General features: G+C 34.8%; 1 long non-coding RNA gene across 1 annotated transcript; it reads left to right on the top strand.

Annotated features, from left to right (window-relative positions):
• The first annotated feature begins 1681 nt into the window (after window positions 1–1681).
• Window positions 1682–10362, top strand: LOC142223558 (uncharacterized). Its single transcript, XR_012718788.1, has 2 exons — window positions 1682–1780; window positions 9935–10362. It is a non-coding gene; the product is annotated as an uncharacterized LOC142223558 (long non-coding RNA).
• Window positions 10363–18541: the final 8179 nt, after the last annotated feature.

Here is an 18541-nt window from a genome sequence, read left to right as displayed (position 1 = left end):
TTAATCAGAGAATTGTAAAATATGCTTATTCTAGATTTCTAGTATATTAGGGTGTCTCGATGATTCTAGATTTCTAGTATATTAGGGTGTCTCGATGGTGGGGGTTCTAACGTAACTCCTCCCCCCTTAGTGTAGAGCGAAGGCCACAGTGATTTCGATGGGGCCAAAGCGACTTTCATCTGCTCAGGGTACAATTTTATACTAGATTTACTCCATAGGACGATCGTGCTGCAAACCAGTGCTATTCCAAATATCATTAGTGTGCCTAGTATGATATTGTTTTTGGTTGATGTATCTTGTTTGAGGGTAATGATATCATTTCTATTGTTAAAAGAGTAGTTTTTCAACTTTATAAGGTTGAATGAATCGCTTATGGTTGAGGCTGCTATCTCGTTGTAATTGGGTGGGGATATCATGATGTGGTCCCAGAAGTACAAAGCGTTGTCTTTATAAGTTATCGAGGCTGCAGTTACTGAACAGTTCGAAAAGCGTATTAACGAATTCCCTCTGATTGTTACATTAGTTTTGCTACAAGTAGATGTGATTAGTAACTCTTTTACATTAATAAACATGATATAGTTATTTTCAGGTTGGAATAGTGAAGATGTGTGACCAACATCTTCCAGGGGACAGGTTGGTGTTTTTCCGCTTATGATACTGCCAATACAGGTGGATTTGTCTGTTTCCTCGATGACTGTAGATTTTTTACAGTAGTATGTATTCTCAATTCGTGGACAGGGTTCAGTAAGGTGTTCTATGCTTTGATTATTATAATTTATATAAGGGTTAGTTATAATTCGCATGGTCTTATTTATGGGTAGTGGAATGAGATGATAAAGTGTGTAAGTTTCATTTGCAAAATTTGGTATTTTTACATTAAAGATGAGATTGTTATCGTTATAGTAGGCTTGAAGTTCTAAGAGTTCGTAGATGTTTTGGTCTGATATTAGATCAACTCCTTGTGTTTTGAAAATATTTCGTATTACGGTGATTTCTTCAGGGTGAAGAATGAGTTTAGATATCGTACCCAATTTAGCAAGCATAATTGCATCTATTATGTCTGAAATATGGTCTGATAGTAGATCTATATTAAAGTTAAGTTGGTTCATGTATTGCATTTCTTCTAAAATAGTATCTTCTTTGCGTATACTATTTGAGGTTTCTGTTGAAAGTTTCGTCAAAAATTCGTTTATAACGTCCTGTTGATAGTTTATATGTTTAGTTAGGTTCTTAAATATTTCAATCATTTGTAAATTTAAGTTCCTCTGATCCCGAATCATGCTGGCTGATTCATAGGTCATACTTTCTAAATTCTGAATTTGCTTGTTAATAGTCTCAGCATCATTTGCGTCATGTTCCCAGTAATAAACTTTATTGTCGACCCTAGTCCATTTATAAGTCCTCGTTTTCTTCTTTTATATGGGCTTAATGTATTGAGTTTGGTTCGTGCATTATCTAATTTTAATATGCATATTCTTACAGAATCTTGAAGAACGCTATGTTTTCCAAATTGTTCAATGATAGCAGATATATTTGCGATCTGGTTACTGTAGTTGTCTAAGTCAATAATGTGTGTTAGACTGAAAAAATTGTCTATTGTCCTAGATTTACCAACATTTAATATTACCATACTTTGGTCTATGTCGAAATTATGTACTTCCAACATTTGTCCGAGTGTCAGGGGTATCCTACCGACTGCGCCAGTAACAAGACGTGGTCGTTTTGAGTTTTAACTTCAAACTAAAACTTTATTGTTAACAATTTTTTACTTATCGACTAGGTAAGTGTGTTTGTGTGTTTTTGAATTGCAGATTTGACAAAACCGTGGTCATTACCTTTACTGTTTTGCCAAATCTGTGACCTAATTATTGTCTGGTCTGTTTCCGTTATTTGAACATAAATGTATGGTGTGTGTGTTTAATAAATTGAAAAATAAAGGAAATGCTTATTCTAGAGTAGTTAAAATGAAATTGAAATAATAAAGAAAATGCTTATTCTACATTGTCTGGTCCGTTTCCTATGATCGAATATAAAGGTAAGTGTATGTGTGTGTATGTGTTTAATAATAAATTGAAATAAAGAAAAATGCATTATAAAGTGTTACAAAATTATTGTCAAATGTATGTCTTAACCAGAGAATTGTAAAATATGCTTATTCTAGATTTCTAGTATATTAGGGTGTCTCGATGGTTCTAGATTTCTAGTATATTAGGGTGTCTCGATGGTGGGGGTTCTAACGTAACTCCCGCCTCGAACGGTAAATACCCGTGGCAACATATGAAAGCAAAAAATAATTACTATAAAAATTTGTGGTTAAAATCTAAATAATTTGGTGATAAAAACAAACACAAAAAGAAAACTTTTAAAATATTTTCCAAAAATCTGACGATAGATAAAAAGTACAAGAATATCATTAACAAAAGAAGTGTAAACACCAGGAAAACAAAAACAAAGTCGGGTTTTTATTTGTGTTATATGCAAATTATGCAGTGATCAACAACGTAAATCGATATTTATGCGAAAAATAAAGTAAAGGCTGATACGGTCAAGTGATCAACAACGTAAATCGATATTTATGCGAAAAATAAAGTAAAGGCTGATACGGTCAAAATTTGATCAATATAAACTTGACGTATTTCAATTTTGCATTTAAAAAACCTGAACACACCTCATTTTGAAGGTGTGTGTGTATAAAATGTTGCTCCTATTTTGATTTTGGAATTCACTCTTCAGTTGTCAAAATGCCGTCCAAGCAAGGAGAGCAGCGTATCAAAATTTTGCACGCGCATCGCGAAAATCCCAGCTACTTGCACGCAAAGCTGGCAAAATCGCTAAAAGTTGCCAAATCAACCGTTACAAATGTAATTAAAGTGTTTGGGGAACGTTTGTCGATAGCCAGGAAGTCTGGATCGGGGGAAATCGAAAACCGGAAGCCGCTGAGACGACAAAGAGAGTTGCCGGTAGTTTCAAGCGAAACCCTAACCTCTCTCTCCGAGATGCCGCAAATAAGCTGGGTGTATCGTCTACAACCGTGCATCGAGCCAAAAAACGAGCCGGACTATCGACTTACAAGAAGGTAGTGACTCCAAATCGCGCTGATAAACAAAGTACGACGCCCAAAGCGCGATCCCGGAGGCTGTACACGACGATGCTGACGAAGTTTGACTGCGTGGTAATGGACGACGAATCCTACGTCAAAGCCGACTACAAGCAGCTTCCGGGACAGGAGTTTTATATGGCAAAAGGAAGGGGAAAGGTAGCAGATATTTTCAAGCACATAAAACTATTAAAGTTCGCAAAGAAATATCTGGTTTGGCAAGCCATCTGTACCTGTGGCTTGAAAAGCAGCATTTTCATAGCTTCCGGGACTGTCAACCAAGAAATTTACGTGAAAGAGTGTTTGAATAAACGTCTGCTGCATTTCCTGAAGAAACACGGTTGTTCCGTACTGTTTTGGCCGGATTTGGCATCTTGCCATTACGGTAAAAAGGCCATGAAGTGGTACGCCGCCAACAACGTGCAGGTGGTTCCCAAGGACAGGCCCTCCCAACACGCCAGAGCTCCGCCCAATTGAGAAATACTGGGCTATTGTCAAGCGGAACCTAAAGAAGACCAAAAAAACTGATAAGGATGAGCAACAGTTCAAGGCAAACTGGCTTTCTGCGGCGACGAAGGTGGACAAGGTGGCTGTACAAAATCTGATGGCAGGTGTCAAGCGTGAGGCCCGGCAATTCGGATTTGGAAAAGCGAAAGCCTAACTGAATATTTTTCCTGAATTTTATACTAATTGAACTTGAAAAAGAAATTTAATTTGATTATTTAAATAAACGATTTCACCGATTTACACGTGTTTTCCCTTGACCAAATTTTGACCGTATCACCCTTTAACCGAAGGAAAAGGTCGTAAAAGTATTTTTTTTTTGAAAAAAGGGATTTAAACGGAATACAACAAAATTTCTGTATTAAGCATAATGGTTTGCGATTTTCTTTCATAAAGAAAAAGAAAATATGCAGTTGTACCTCTGCAACCAATAAAAACAAAGAAAATAATAAAGGATATGTGAAGAAAAAAAAACTAATAACAAAACAAAAAAGAGATAAAGATATTCTGGAAGTGAGAGAATTAAGGTCGGATCAACGTTGCCAGATTGAGAAAGAATTTTGCAGGTCCCCCAGGTTTATTCAAGATAACTGGGAATAGCTTTTAGGTTGTTTAATTGAAAATAATTTGTGATTAATTAATTGGTAATTATTTTGAGCGATGTTAAAAAGAGAGTAACGAAAATCAGAAAAAAACAGAAACTCCAATTGACATATTTAAATGTGAGTATTTATTTTTTATTACTTATATTGAAACAAATTCCAAATTTATATTAGACTTTTTTATGTAAAATTCGCATGAAAAAAACAAACAATTATTTCATTTCGTCCACCTAATACAATACTCCTCTTCGCTAAATATTTACATTTTCAAAGAAAATTGCAAGTAAAATTTTTAAAGAATGTCGGCTCGGAGAAAATTTTTATTCGACTGTGAACAGGTCATATCCTTCTGCAAGGAATTTAAAGCAGAAGATAATTGCAAAGTGTCAATTTTAAAGGTTGAAGAAACGGAATTAGAACGCAGATGGGGTATAGTTGTAATGAATTATAAAAAAATAATGACAGGGATGAAACGGCGGATGATAGTGAATTGACAAAGATTGCTACTACGAAGCATAAAGAGGCATATCGATAATTTTGGATTTGCATACTGAATATCGCTTTTCAGTATGCAAATCCAAAATTATCGAGTTATCGTCAAATCAGATTTCTAAAGCCGATGAAACTATAAAGCATGATGTGACTTTCAGCTAATCTTCCACCTGAGGAACCGACCGCCGCTATGTGGTTCGTCGTCAACCCGACCGCCGCTATGTTGTTCGTTTACCCTTTCGTCGTGAATTCCTCGATACTATATGTCTAGGGCCGTCACAGAAGATGGCTTTGGCACAATACCGACGAATGGAAACAACACTGTACAAAACACCAGATTTAAAAATTCAATATGACCAAGTTCTCCACGAATACTTAGATTTGAAGCATATGGAACAAATTACCCATTTCGAAAGTTCAACCGAAAAACATTTCTCTTTCTTTCTGCCACACCACGCCGTCATAAAGCCAGAGAGCACAACAACGAAAGTTCGCATAGTATTTAACGGTTCCGAGAAAATATATAGTCGGTTTTCTTTGAACGATGTTTTGTACCATGGTCCAATTCTACAGTTGGATATTGTCCAAATTATACTTAATTGGCGCTTCTATCGGAATGTTTTCACAGGGGACATACAAAAAATGTACTGACAAGTTTTTGTTTTTTGGCCAAAAGGACGTTGCAACAGCTGAACGTAGACTGCAAACATTCCCATCCAGGGGTTTCAGTAATCTTAAATAACGAGATTTATGTTGATGATTTGCTGTCCGGAAGAAACCAGAAACAAACAAGAAGATTTAATCTCGGCCTCGTTTCCATTGAAGAAGATAACAGCGAATTGTAAATATCTGCTTGAAAATAAATAATAAATAAATAAATTTTACCGATTCGCGTACGGCAAGGACATCGGGAATAAGCTGGAATGCGTTGACAGATGAGTTTTACTACGTTGTTGCCTCAATTGAATCCACTCATGTTCGTACCAAAAGATATTTTTTGCCTATAATAGCTCTTTGTTTGATCCACTTGGATGGGTGGGGCCCATTGTCATTCAGGCAAAAATATTGTTGTTAAATTGGTAACAAAAACGCTACGTATTCAGTATGAGGTCTACCTGTGGACAGATTCGTCCATAGTCCTAAGTTGGTTACAGAAGGATACTCAAGTATTGAAAACATTCGTTTCGAACCGAGTGACGAAGATTTTGGAACTGTCTGAATCTTCCTGGTGGAAACACATAAAGTCAGAAGAAAATCCAGCAGACTTGGGAACGCGGGGTTGTAGTCCGAAAGATTTGGTTCATAATTCGCTTTGGTAGCATGGGCCGTCATGGCTTCAGCGACCCCAAACAGAATGGCCAGCTCCACGATCCTTTGCTCCGACAGAATTAGAAATAAACAAGTAAGGAAAGTCTAAAGTCGGGCGGGGCCGACTATATTATACCCTGCACCACTTTGTAGATCTAAATTTTCGATACCATATCACATCCGTCAAATGTGTTGGGGAGCTATATATAAAGGTTTGTCCCAAATACATACATTTAAATATCACTCGATTTGGACAGAATTTGTGGAACAGAATTTTAGTAAAAAAATATGGGATGTATTTAAATCTGAAGCAATTTTAAGGAAACTTCGCAAAAGTTTATTTATGATTTATCGCTCGATATATATGTATTAAAAGTTTAGGAAAATTAGAGTCATTTTTACAACTTTTCGACTAAGCAGTGGCGATTTAACAAGGAAAATGTTGGTATATTGACCATTTTTGTCGAAATCAGAAAAACATATATATGGGAGCTATATCTAAATCTGAACCGATTTCAATCAAATTTGGCACACATGGCTATACTACCAATTGTACTCCTTGTGGAAAATTTCAAGCTAATCGGGATAAAACTCTGGCTTCTGGGTCCATATAAGTGCATATCGGGCGACGGGACGCTGATTCCTCCTTCTATGATATGACAACCGTTGCTTTCGATAATCGTTTTGAGTTCATTGGAGTAGATGAGATGCATGTCCAGGCAAGTGTCATGTCCATTAAATCTAACTCTATTGGTGCTGATGGTGTAGACCCTAAATTTGTCAGAATTATATTGCAAGCACTCCTCCCCTTTATTACCATTATATTTAATAGGATAATAACTAATAGTTATTACCCAAGTAAGTGGAAGGTTGCTCGGATAGTTCCTGTACCCAAGACAAGTGGAAATTACAGACCCATAGCGATTCTTCCGTTCCTCTCAAAGGTTCTTGAGCGTGTTTTGAGGAACCAGATGGATGAGTACTTGCGCAGAAATGCCTTGCAATTTTTTATTAACTCCATCCGTCTGTGGAACTCACTTACTCATAATATTCAATGTATAAATAACGCAGTTGATTTTAAGAATAATGTTATCTCGTTTTTGAGTAATAATTAAATTTGTTTCTCTCTTTTTGTTTTCTATATTGTTTGCTTTCCAATTTTAAAATCTTAAAATAATGTTGATTTTTTGATTATTTATACCTTTCCGTTATTTGTTATTAAAAATTTTAAAATTTATTTTACTTGTTTCTTCTTTTTGCTTTTATTTTCAAATTTAAAATTTAATATTTTTTCCCTTTACCTGTTATTATAAATTTTATTTTATTTTTTTTTTATCTTTTTACTATTTTCAAATTTAAATCTTAATATTTTTCAGTCTGTGATTTATGTATTGTTCAAATTCTAAACTTCCTATTATATATATTAATGTTATTTTGCTTATAGATTTTCTTTTGATTAAATAATTTAAGTTAACTTTTCATTGTAATTATATAATATTTATTTATTTGTACATTATGATCTTAAACTTCCCATGCTGGAATATGAGACCTTCGTGGTCTTGTGCATATTGTGCAAGCAAATAAAGAACAATAATAATATATCTACTCCCTGTGCAAAATTTCAACCAAATTGGACCATATTAGTCCATATCGGGCGAAAGATATATATGCGTGCTATATCTAAATCGGAACCGATTTCAATCAAATTTTGCACACTTGACTATACTACTAATTGTACTCCTAGTGCAAAATTTCAAACAAATTCGGCCAGAAATCTGGCTTCTGGGACCATATAAGTCCATATCGGGCGAAAGATATATATGGGATCTATTTCTAAATCTGAACCGATTTCAATCAAATTTTGCACACTTGACTATACGACTAAGTGTTATGTTTGTACAAAATTTCAAGCAAATCGGTATAAAACTCTGGCTGCTGGGTCCATATTAGTGCATATCGGGCGAAAGATATATATGAGAGCTATATCTAAACCTGAACCGATTTCTTCCAAAATCAATAGGGTTCTATTCTGACCCAAATTAGGAACATGTGCCAAATTTTAAGGCGATTGGACTTAAATTGCGACCAAGACTTTGATCACAAAAATGTGTTCACAGACAGACGGACGGACGGACATGGTTATATCGACTCAGGGACCCACCCTGAGCATTATTGCCAAAGACACCATGTGTCTATCTCGTCTCCTTCTGGGTGTTACAAACATATGCACTAACTTATAATACCCTGTTCCACAGTGTGGCGCAGGGTATAAAAAGATAAAAACTTTCCACATTTCCACAACAGATGACGTAATATCCAGATTTTCATCATTTAATAGAGCACTTCGAACAATGTGTTATGTATATCGATTCATCGCACGGTCTCGCAAACATACGATTAGTTCATCGTTGGAACTCTCTGTTAAAGAACTTTCGCGTGTCAAAGTTCTGCTAATTATGCTTTCACAAAAGAAACATTTTCAATGGAATATAACGCTCTTTCTAACAAAGAAGAAATAAGTAAAAAGAGTCATATTCTGACGCTCACACCCTTTTTAGACAAAAATGGGTTGTTAAGAGTTGGTGGTCGCTTACATAACGCTGGTATCAGTTACGAAGAGAGACACGCGATTATCATTCCCGACAAATCACACATTGCTGAATTAATTGTGAGACACAGCCACCAAATTCTTCTCCATGCCGAGTATAATATTATGATAAGAGCAATACGACAAGGTTTTTATATCCCAAGGTTAAAGAACACAATTCGGAAATATATTCGAAATTGTAAAGCTTGTACAATTTATAAAAGAAAATTCCAGGATCAAATCATGGCCTCACTTCCACCAGAACGTGTTGACTTCTCTTTGCCATTTACATATGCAGGTCTAGAATTTGCTGGCCCATTTAACCTCAAAACATCGAATCTACGAAATGCTAAGATCGGAAAATGCTGCTCAGCAGTATTCGTATGTTTCTCAACACGGGCAGTTCATCTAGAAGTATGTTCGGATATGTCAGCTGAAGGTTTCTTAGCGTGTTTTATGAGATTCATAGGTCGTAGAGGATTACCGAAAACTATGTTTTCGGACAATGGCAGAAACTTCGTGGGAGCAAGCTACAAGTTATAACAAGAACACAACACATTTCTCAAAAATGCTGAAAAGAGCCTTTCCGAAAAATACAGTCTCCACGGTTTCTCCTGGTCATTTATACCACCTCATGCTCCCCACATGGGAAGACTTTGGGAGGCAGCCGTCAGGAGCATGTAGTCTCACTTAAAGAAAATCACTAATAACCTCTCCTTCACACTCGAGGAGTTTAGTACGATTTTAGTGCGGATTGAATCTGTATTAAATTCTCGACCATTGGGTCCAATATCTCAAAACCCTTTTGAACTTTTACCCATAACTCCAGGTCACTTTTTAAGGGGAGCTTCATTAACCGCTTTTCCTGACACCCTTACAGAATATACATCGGATAATTTGTCCCATATCAACCGATGGAAGAGATTAAAAGTAATTCAACTCATTTTCAGCCAACGTTGGAAGGCAGAATATGTAACCGAGCTCCAACGTCGGTACAAGTGGAAAAGTACTAAGAACAATTTAAAAGAAAAGGACTTTGTTGTCATAAAAGACGATTCTTTGCCATCTACGGAGTGGCGATTAGGGCGCATAACAAAAGTGTTCACGGGAAAAGACAATAATGTGCGGTCCGCGAAAATAAAAACAAAAAAATGGTACAATAATACGTCCAATTGTTAAACTTTGCCTTCTACCAACATCTGAAAACTAATGAAATCATCTCGGTCAATACGCGACATTAAACTCATACTACAAACACAAACTATCTAGTAGAAGTTGATCGTACAAAAGCTGATTTATTTCCGTACTATTCTTTCTTTTTTTTCTCTTTCTGTATACTTGCAGCAGTCATTTTATATCAACGCCTATCTGGACATGAACTATCTGGAGAATTTTTGATTTGTCATGAAGTTCCTGGGAATACATCCAACCTTTTTTATATGTCAAAATTCAACAACAATGGATGAGATTCAGGTCTGGCAAAGAGTCGGCACCGGAACTTTAGTAACCCCTGCCCGGGAGAATGTTGAACCCATGGTTCAACCTGTTTGCAACGAATACCCTTAATAATATTATATCATATATTCACTTGTCATTTTGAATTTTTACGATACATTTTTTGAATTCGCCATATATTGTATATATTGACATCTTTTTCACTCATTGGAATATAAATCAAATGTTCTTTTTTCCCGCTTGAAGCACGATTGTATAAAGTTTAGTTGTATAACCGCAACCACAGAATAAAGATAAACTGGCCTGAATTCTACGAATTCATTTAATCTTTTATTTCCCAAGAGGCCATTAGGATTCAAATAGTGAAACATATACATTCCAAAAATACCTACATACGAGCAAAACGTTATTAAACAGTCCCAAACATGTTATGCTAGTTTATAAACATAATATGCTTGCACTTAAAAATATTGTGTTAAAAAATTTGAGTTCCAAAAATATAATTTTTACACCCAAACATATGAAAAACAGTCTTTTTAGTCCGTGTACTATGTCCATTTGGTGTCGCAGACACATCTACCGGATACTCACCTTTAACACAACCCCCAATACCTCCCGAACTACTCCATCATTATTTAAGAGAATTTACCCGAAAGAGATATATTTTTCAATGTCATATATTTATCATGGATATTTATTACGGAACCATTTCAATAACCTTATATACATACAAATATGTGCTTACACACTATTTTCCTACATATCTTATACATTTACATACATTTACATGTATGTAAATGTATAAGATATGTACATACTTTTTTTATTATTTTATTCTTTTAATTTTTTATTTATTTCTTAATTTTCTTATTTTTTTGTTTTGTAAGACTAAGAGTTCTACATACATACATTGTTTTTTATATACATAATCATTGCGTTATCTGTTTTCTTTTGATTTTGTTTTCTCCAAAGCTCGGGCTTCTTTGAAGTTCATTTCGTTTTCTTGATTTTCCTTTCTTTATATCCAATTGTCAATTTGCTTTATCGGCTTTCGCGTTTTGTTGCTTTGATCTGATTTTGTTCTTCCTTTCACCACGATTTGTTACAATTTGTGATCTTAATTCATCATTATTTCTGTTTTAGACATATGTTTTTGTTTATATGTTTTAAAAGAAAAATTCTTTTTTTTTCAGTATAAGTTTTCATTCTACATTTTCATGAATTTGGTTTTCATTCAAAATTGTTGATTTATTTAACTTACTTTGTCACTATTGTTAGTTTGTTTTCGGTTATGTAAGTTTGACACGTCACAGGTTCGCATGTTTATTTTGAATTTTCTCGTTCTCATTTTTTATTGATTTGTTTTCAAAAGAATATTTTTTTCGAATATTTTTTGCTTTTGTATAATATTTTCTTGTTGTAAATTTGACCCGTTACAATCAATATTTTAATTCATTGTACATGTGCCTAAAGATCTTTTTATTTTGTTGTTCTCCCTTTGACACTTCTTTATTTTGTTCGATTTTGGAGCACAAATAGGTTTTGTTTTTGCACAAGACGTGTTTCTTTTTTAGGTTAGTTTTTAAATTAAATTTTGTCCATATTTTTTCTCAATATCTTTTCTTATTACTCATTTGTCAATATCGACAATGCTATCAATATTAACTTTTATTGTACATTTATTTCGTTTTCTTTCACCTTATGGGCGATATTATGAACTTGTTTTGATATGTCTTAATTTAATAAAAATTAATTGTTTTTTGTTACTTTTACTTATTAAGTTTTGTTCACTTTTTACGATAAGCTATATGTGTTTTCATTTATTATGCAAAGATTATAATTAGAACGAAAAAATTTCTTTTTATTTTCTTAAAATTCGCGTGTGGACGAGTAAACAAATACGTCTCAAGGTTAACCAAAAGAAATCTGATTAAACCCTCTTTTTCATAGCGAATTTCTCATTCTCTCTCTTTATTGTTGTTAACTCTACAAAGATTAATCGATAAAGTGGAATTATCATCGTTGCAAAATGATGGCAGGTTTCAAATAAAATTATGTGGATTGTTCATGTACGTAATGTTCGTCCGTTACAGGCTCACACCTGTCTATGCGACCAGTTGTATGGAACAAGTTTACAAAATATATTATAAAAGTTTATTATATACCAAAAAATATGCCGCGAAAATATTATAAATCAAAACTTGGACTGGAGTCGAGAAAAAAATCAATCAAAAAGTTAATGGATACTGTCAATAAAATAAAATCAAAATAACAAAGTGAGCTAGTGAATGCAAATTTTTAACGTTTATTTATTTATGTATGTGCTTTCCTTAAATCTTATTTTTCTAATGAAAATTTTAGTTAAATAAAAAATTAGTTTCAATTAAAAATATAATTGAACATTTTGTTCGGATGTATTTACTATTCATTAGATCATAAAATTCTAATAAATTCTATAAATCTAAATGAAAATCTAGCATTAATTGTATTCGGAAAATTCATTTGAAAGTCTAAACTCTTATAACAATACAAGAGCACTATTTCATCTAAAGAAAAAATAGTTTAAATAAATCAATAATAGGGTAATAAATAATTGATCGATTCATTCAATGAAGAGATTTATTAATCCTGTATGTTATATATTGTTTTTCTTAATCATGTCATATCGTAAACAGATCTTTACCGTGGAAAACCCCTCGACTTTTCCCCATCAAAACCACCATCTTCATACTAACAGTCTCCTAAAACCTTTAAGACAATTCCATTCAAATGAACTGGGACCATTTTCGCATTATAGCCCTGTACCTTACTACTTCGTTTAATATTCTTTCTATAAACAATTTGTCCCTCCTTGACAAATTCAACACTCGATCGAGTGTTGAATTCTTGGCAGATTTATGATGGGCCTTTTCCAAATTCGAGAAAACTTTTTCCCCTAATCAATTGCGGCTTGTCGAAATAGGGAATACGGTCACAGTCCATGTCTTCAATAACTCCGACCTGCCGAATCACATTATATGTGGCCGTATGTTGTTCCATATTCATTCCGAATACACAGTAGTACGGAGATAATCCTATGGAAGAATGTGTGGTACTTCGTAAGCGAAAGCGATATCGCCGATATCGCGTTGCTTCTTCCCCACAAACGAAGGTAGCATTTGCAAACGGATCGATTTACCTTCGACTGAGGTGCATATAGTGCCATACTTACATGCTTCACTTCATACTCGTTCAAAAACTGACGAAACAATTCTCATGTGAATTGTAGTACTTCATATCAGGTCCGATGTGATTCTTCTTCGAAGGCGTATGTGTCCTTCAAATGTTAACAAGCCACTTGCAAGGGCATTTGGATGGGTATTTAGTTTATTGATATAGCGTAGACAGTGATAAATAATTTCTTCCGTAACGGGTTTTACATTTAAGTCTTTGATAGTTTTATAGCGGAACAGGTATTTCTGTTGAGTGTGAATGTTACATGGTTGCTTTTAGTTTCGTTCACAACAATTTTCGATTTTAGAAGCCATTGTTCTAGCTCATGGATATGCATTTGCAACTGGTCTGATGCAATATTTGGGTCAGGATGAGTGCTAATAAATGCAGTGTTATCTGCGAACGTGATTGTCATAGTTAGTGATGTAGTTGGCATATCTGCAGTAAATATGATATATAGGAGAGGTCCCAGTATACTACCTTGTGGTACTCCCGCGTGGATGCTTTTGGTACACGAGATAGTGCCATTGCTTTTACTGCGAAGATCCGATTTGATAGATAACACGATAACAATCTATGGGTGTTGTCCAGTAGCAGTCTACAAATTTTATAGATGAGTCCATCGTGTCCTACTTTATCAAAAGCTTAAAAGATGTCTTGAAATAAAGCTGAACAGTATTGTTTTTTCTCGTAGGCTTTTCTGATTTCAGTAGTTATACGATGTACTTGTTCTATGGTATTGTGGCTTTCTCTGAAACAGAACTGGTGGTCTGGAATCACACCATTTGTCAGGATTGTCTCTAAATCCTGGAATCTTAGACATATAGGATTAACAACTAACTTTGTATATATATTCGGAAGCGATAGGTCTTCGCATATACCACGTAGCTTTCTGGAGATGGAAGTCAGTTGCTTCTGAGGGACTCATTATGCAAGTAGTCCTTGAGGGCATGATCTTCATTAGGTTTTAGGGTGGCAGACAATTTCTTATGACACTTCCGCAGTTTCCTTCTCAGTGAAGGCGAGCGGTGTAATTGGCATTCTCTCCTGAGACTCCTTTTCTCCTGTATAAGGACGTCAATTCTTTGTGGTTGTGTAGACGAGCAGTTTTGTGTTGTAACGAGGCTACCGTAATGGCATTATTTAAGATATCGGTAAATCGAGAGACTGCCGTTTCAATCTCTTCTTCCGCACTCATAGAAAAAAGTCTGCTAAAAACAGCAGTCGATGTCTGCTGTTATATTTTTGTACTACAGGGCCAAGTGAACAACAATTTATAAAATTTTTAGGTTATAAATTTTTCCCCAAAGCATATTTAAGAACCAAAAGTAGTAATAGAACCAAAGTAGTAATATATCTACAAGCTCCTAAATATGATCAGCAAACATTTTGTTTGCTGTTATGCCTCAATTCGATAAATATTCAGATTTTTGGTCAAATACTATAGATATTCATAAAATATTGTTTTAATTATGTTAGGATAGCTCCTAACTTGACATTTTTGTTTGTTTTAGCCAAAATAAAACATGTTTTAGTGTAACCGAGCTTCAAAAATAGCAGGAAATGTTTGCTATTTCAGCAAACAGTGACTGCTGTCCCTTTTTCAGCAGACTTTCTGCTGTTTTAGCAGACTTTTCTCCTGTCCCTACTAACAAATTTCTTTGGGTGCGAATGTAGTGAAATTCATCCGCCAGGTGAGTACTGATATATTTTTGGTATATATACCAGTCTGTTTCAAAATTATAAACTGATGACAAAAAAGAATTGACGGAGAATGGTCCGAAGAAAGGTCAAAAGATGACCTTATATTTATATTTTCTCGTTTTATTTGCTTTACAACCACAAAGTCTATTAGATTAGGAATTTTATTACGGTATGATGGCCAGTAGGTTGGTTGACCAGTTGAGATGACATCAAGTTGGGATGATGTAACCGCTCTGTATATATGTCTACCTCTAGGTGTTGTCAGACGTGATCCCCAGAATGTGTGTTTAGCATTGTAATCACCAGCTGCTAAAAACTTTCGAGCCAACTGTCGAAAAAAAGTCGATGAAGTGATCTAAATTTTCCCATATGATTAAGCTAATCCTAAGGTTGCTTTCCGCAAATAAAAGACTTATTTATTGCATTATTCCCAACGTTTCGACAATTTTTGTTGTCTTCATCAGGGGAATTCGTAATACTTTTAATTACATTGAATTATAGTATACACGAAACTTATAAAGCAACATAAAACATAAATTAAAACTAATATCACAGCCGGGGTTTCAAGATTTTAACACTGTAAGCCGCACTTATGTCGTCCCATTGATGTGCATAAAAATTGTGCCTAGGTGGACAATATATAGCAGATATTACAGTTTGTTATACCTTCGTCACCAAAAACATGCAAGAGGTGTTGGACGTGACATTGGCCTCTCCGGAACTGAATGATAAGATATCTGAGTGGCAAGTTTTGAGGGAACATAGCTTCTCAGATCATCGCTACGTCAGTTTCAAAAACAGTCAGCTGCAATAACGGCTGTGCGGTTGCGCGAGCTATCGCTGTGGTCGGAAAAAATGTACGGTCACAATTCGGTCCTCAAAATAATGCCAGACGTGCCTAACGTAGTGGATCACACTCTGGCGAAACCACTTGTCGACAAAAAGTTTGAAGCTCTAATTCCCAACATTGAGGCGTGGTGTACATAGACCCCGGGGAATAAAAGATATATAGATTTCTACACTGATGGCCCCATTTAAACTTGAACCGCACGCTAGATATGCTAGTGTTCTCAAGATGTCAGATATCACTTCTGATATTTGTTATAACGGGTCGCTGCCTGATAGGCGAATTTGCAAAAACTATTGGTGCGAAGTATAATGACTACTGTATGAGCTGTCATGATGCGGAGGAAAAGGAATCAATTAAACACCTCTTGTATGAGTGTCCTGAATTTTGTGTAAGGCGTAAGCGAATTTTAGGAGCATATAGGTTTAGATTACTGGCGGACCTGGAAAACGTTAACTTAAGCAGTCTGTTAATGTTTTTGGAACGATTTGGTTGGTTCAACAAAAGAAAATAATAGTGAAGGTTCAGTGTTTAAAACTAGAAGTGCCCATATGTAATAGGTACTTTTAGTTAAATTGTATCACAATGGACTGAATAGTCTAAGTGAGCCTGAATCTTAATCGGGCTGCCACTTTAACCTAGTTAAATTGTGATACCACAATGGACTGAATAGTCTAAATGAGCCTGAAACTTAATCAAGCTGCCACTTTAACCTAACATATACTGATTGAAGTTGCTTGTAAGTGGCGGTATTATATTCAGGAAGGGACAGTATTTAATTGAATTTCGTATAATAATTTCTGAGCCGCCCCCGATTAGGTGTTTAGTGTCATAAGTACAATATCCATTTATTCTGAAAAAATAAGAAGCAAAATCTCCAGTTCATTTTTGTGTTGACTTAGGCCGTTTGCTTTCCAGTAGCATATTACCAGAGGCATTATTTTTGTTTTACAATAGCTGAATTAGAATATTTTGATTGCGCATCATTTCTTGCAACATATTTTGCATATTATACTACGTTCGCACTAGACACGAAATCTCGCTATTTAGAACCAAAATCTCTTTACAAATCTCAAGTGTTGGGACTGGCAAAATAACGAGATTTCGTAGATTTGAGGATTTAACACCTGTTTGTAAATATATCAATACAAACACAAACCCTTATGAGCACACGCACGCACACATTCATCTAAAAGGAAAATTGGGGCAGGGTTGCAAAAAGCGCATTTTTAGTACTAAAACCACAGTTTTACAAGGCAGTATAGGGATTTTGAAAGTTATTTTGTTGAAATCCTCTACGAGCCAGCTGATATTTGTCTATTGCAAATCTACTGAGATCTAGGAGGATTTCGGCCAAAATCCTCGTTTACGAGGATTTCGTGTCTAGTGCGAAGGTAGTATTACACTGTTAGAAAAATATGTTTTTCATATGTTCCGATATAAACAAAATGTGTTTCGGACACAATTTTTAAACACAATATATTTAAGTGCCAACATGTAATGTTCCTAAACTAACACTAAATGTTTGGGACACATATGTTAATATGTTAAAAGATATTATGTTTGGGGTATGAATGTTTCATAAAAATAATATGTGTGAATGTAAACATATATAAATTTACAAATTTCGAGCAAACATATATATGTTTACAATTTCTGTGAAACGGTTGTATGTTGTTTCGAAAAACTGATTTATGATAAGGCCAAAAATTTTATATGCTTAAGTCTAAATATTATTTAATTTGAATATTAGAATAAGTATTCGGAGTAAAGAGAATGGACATTCGGAACCAAGAGCATAGAGATTTGAAAAAAAACAGCATGTGTTTTCACCTTGAGAGGAGAATTTTATGTATGTGGGGACTGTAAATTTTTAATAACCCACATTTCGAAGTTTCATTATAAAAAATTAATATAGTATAAATGACTAAATTGCAAAAAAAAATTGGTTCGGTCGGAGCAGGAATTGAACCCACGACCCTTTGCATGCAAGGCAGACATGCTAACCACTGCTCCACGTGGCCAACAAATGTATGTTTCTTTTAAATAATGTTATGTTTGCATGGGCTCGTGGGCGCTGCAAAGTATGCTATATAAATGTAACTTGTAACGATAATTGTCTAGTGTGTTGGCTTACAAACTGTATGGGCCTCGGTTCGATTCTCCGTCCAGGCGAAAGGTAAAATTAAAAAAAAAAATTATAAAATTGAATAATTTCTTCAACATTATTTGTATTACAGAAAAAGGTGCCAAGAACTAAAAATTTCGTGGAAGTGAAAATTATTTGAGGGAATGATCACAATCTTCTTTGGGGAAAATTCTTCCAAGCATATAATTTTTTGGGCTCAAAATGCTTCCAAACATATAATATGTTCACATAAAACAAACATATTAATATTTCGGCAGTATCCAATAATATATGTGCTTCCTGCAAAATATGTTTGGAACATATGTTAAAGAAGCGATTTTTTTTGAGGGTGTAGCCATGAATAAAGTCATAGTTTGAAGAAGACTTTCGATTGAGATTTCAAGTGACGATTTAACTTGTGGTTTGTTATTAAACTTTGTTATTTCGGCATATGAAGTGCTTGTTGCTGTTGAACTTTGATTGTTGCTGATAACAACAATTTCATTGAGGTTTCTATTTTCTATACTAGTTGAGTAGGTTCGGATTGATTGCAGATGCTGTGCGTTTGATGTTAGTTTTGGATTTTTGTGTGGCATTTTTGACG

This window comes from Haematobia irritans, chromosome 2 (genome assembly GCF_050003625.1).
Source record: "Haematobia irritans isolate KBUSLIRL chromosome 2, ASM5000362v1, whole genome shotgun sequence".
NCBI lineage: Eukaryota > Metazoa > Arthropoda > Insecta > Diptera > Muscidae > Haematobia > Haematobia irritans.
Note: the sequence above shows the minus strand (reverse complement) of the source record. Positions and strands in the feature narration are given on the sequence as shown.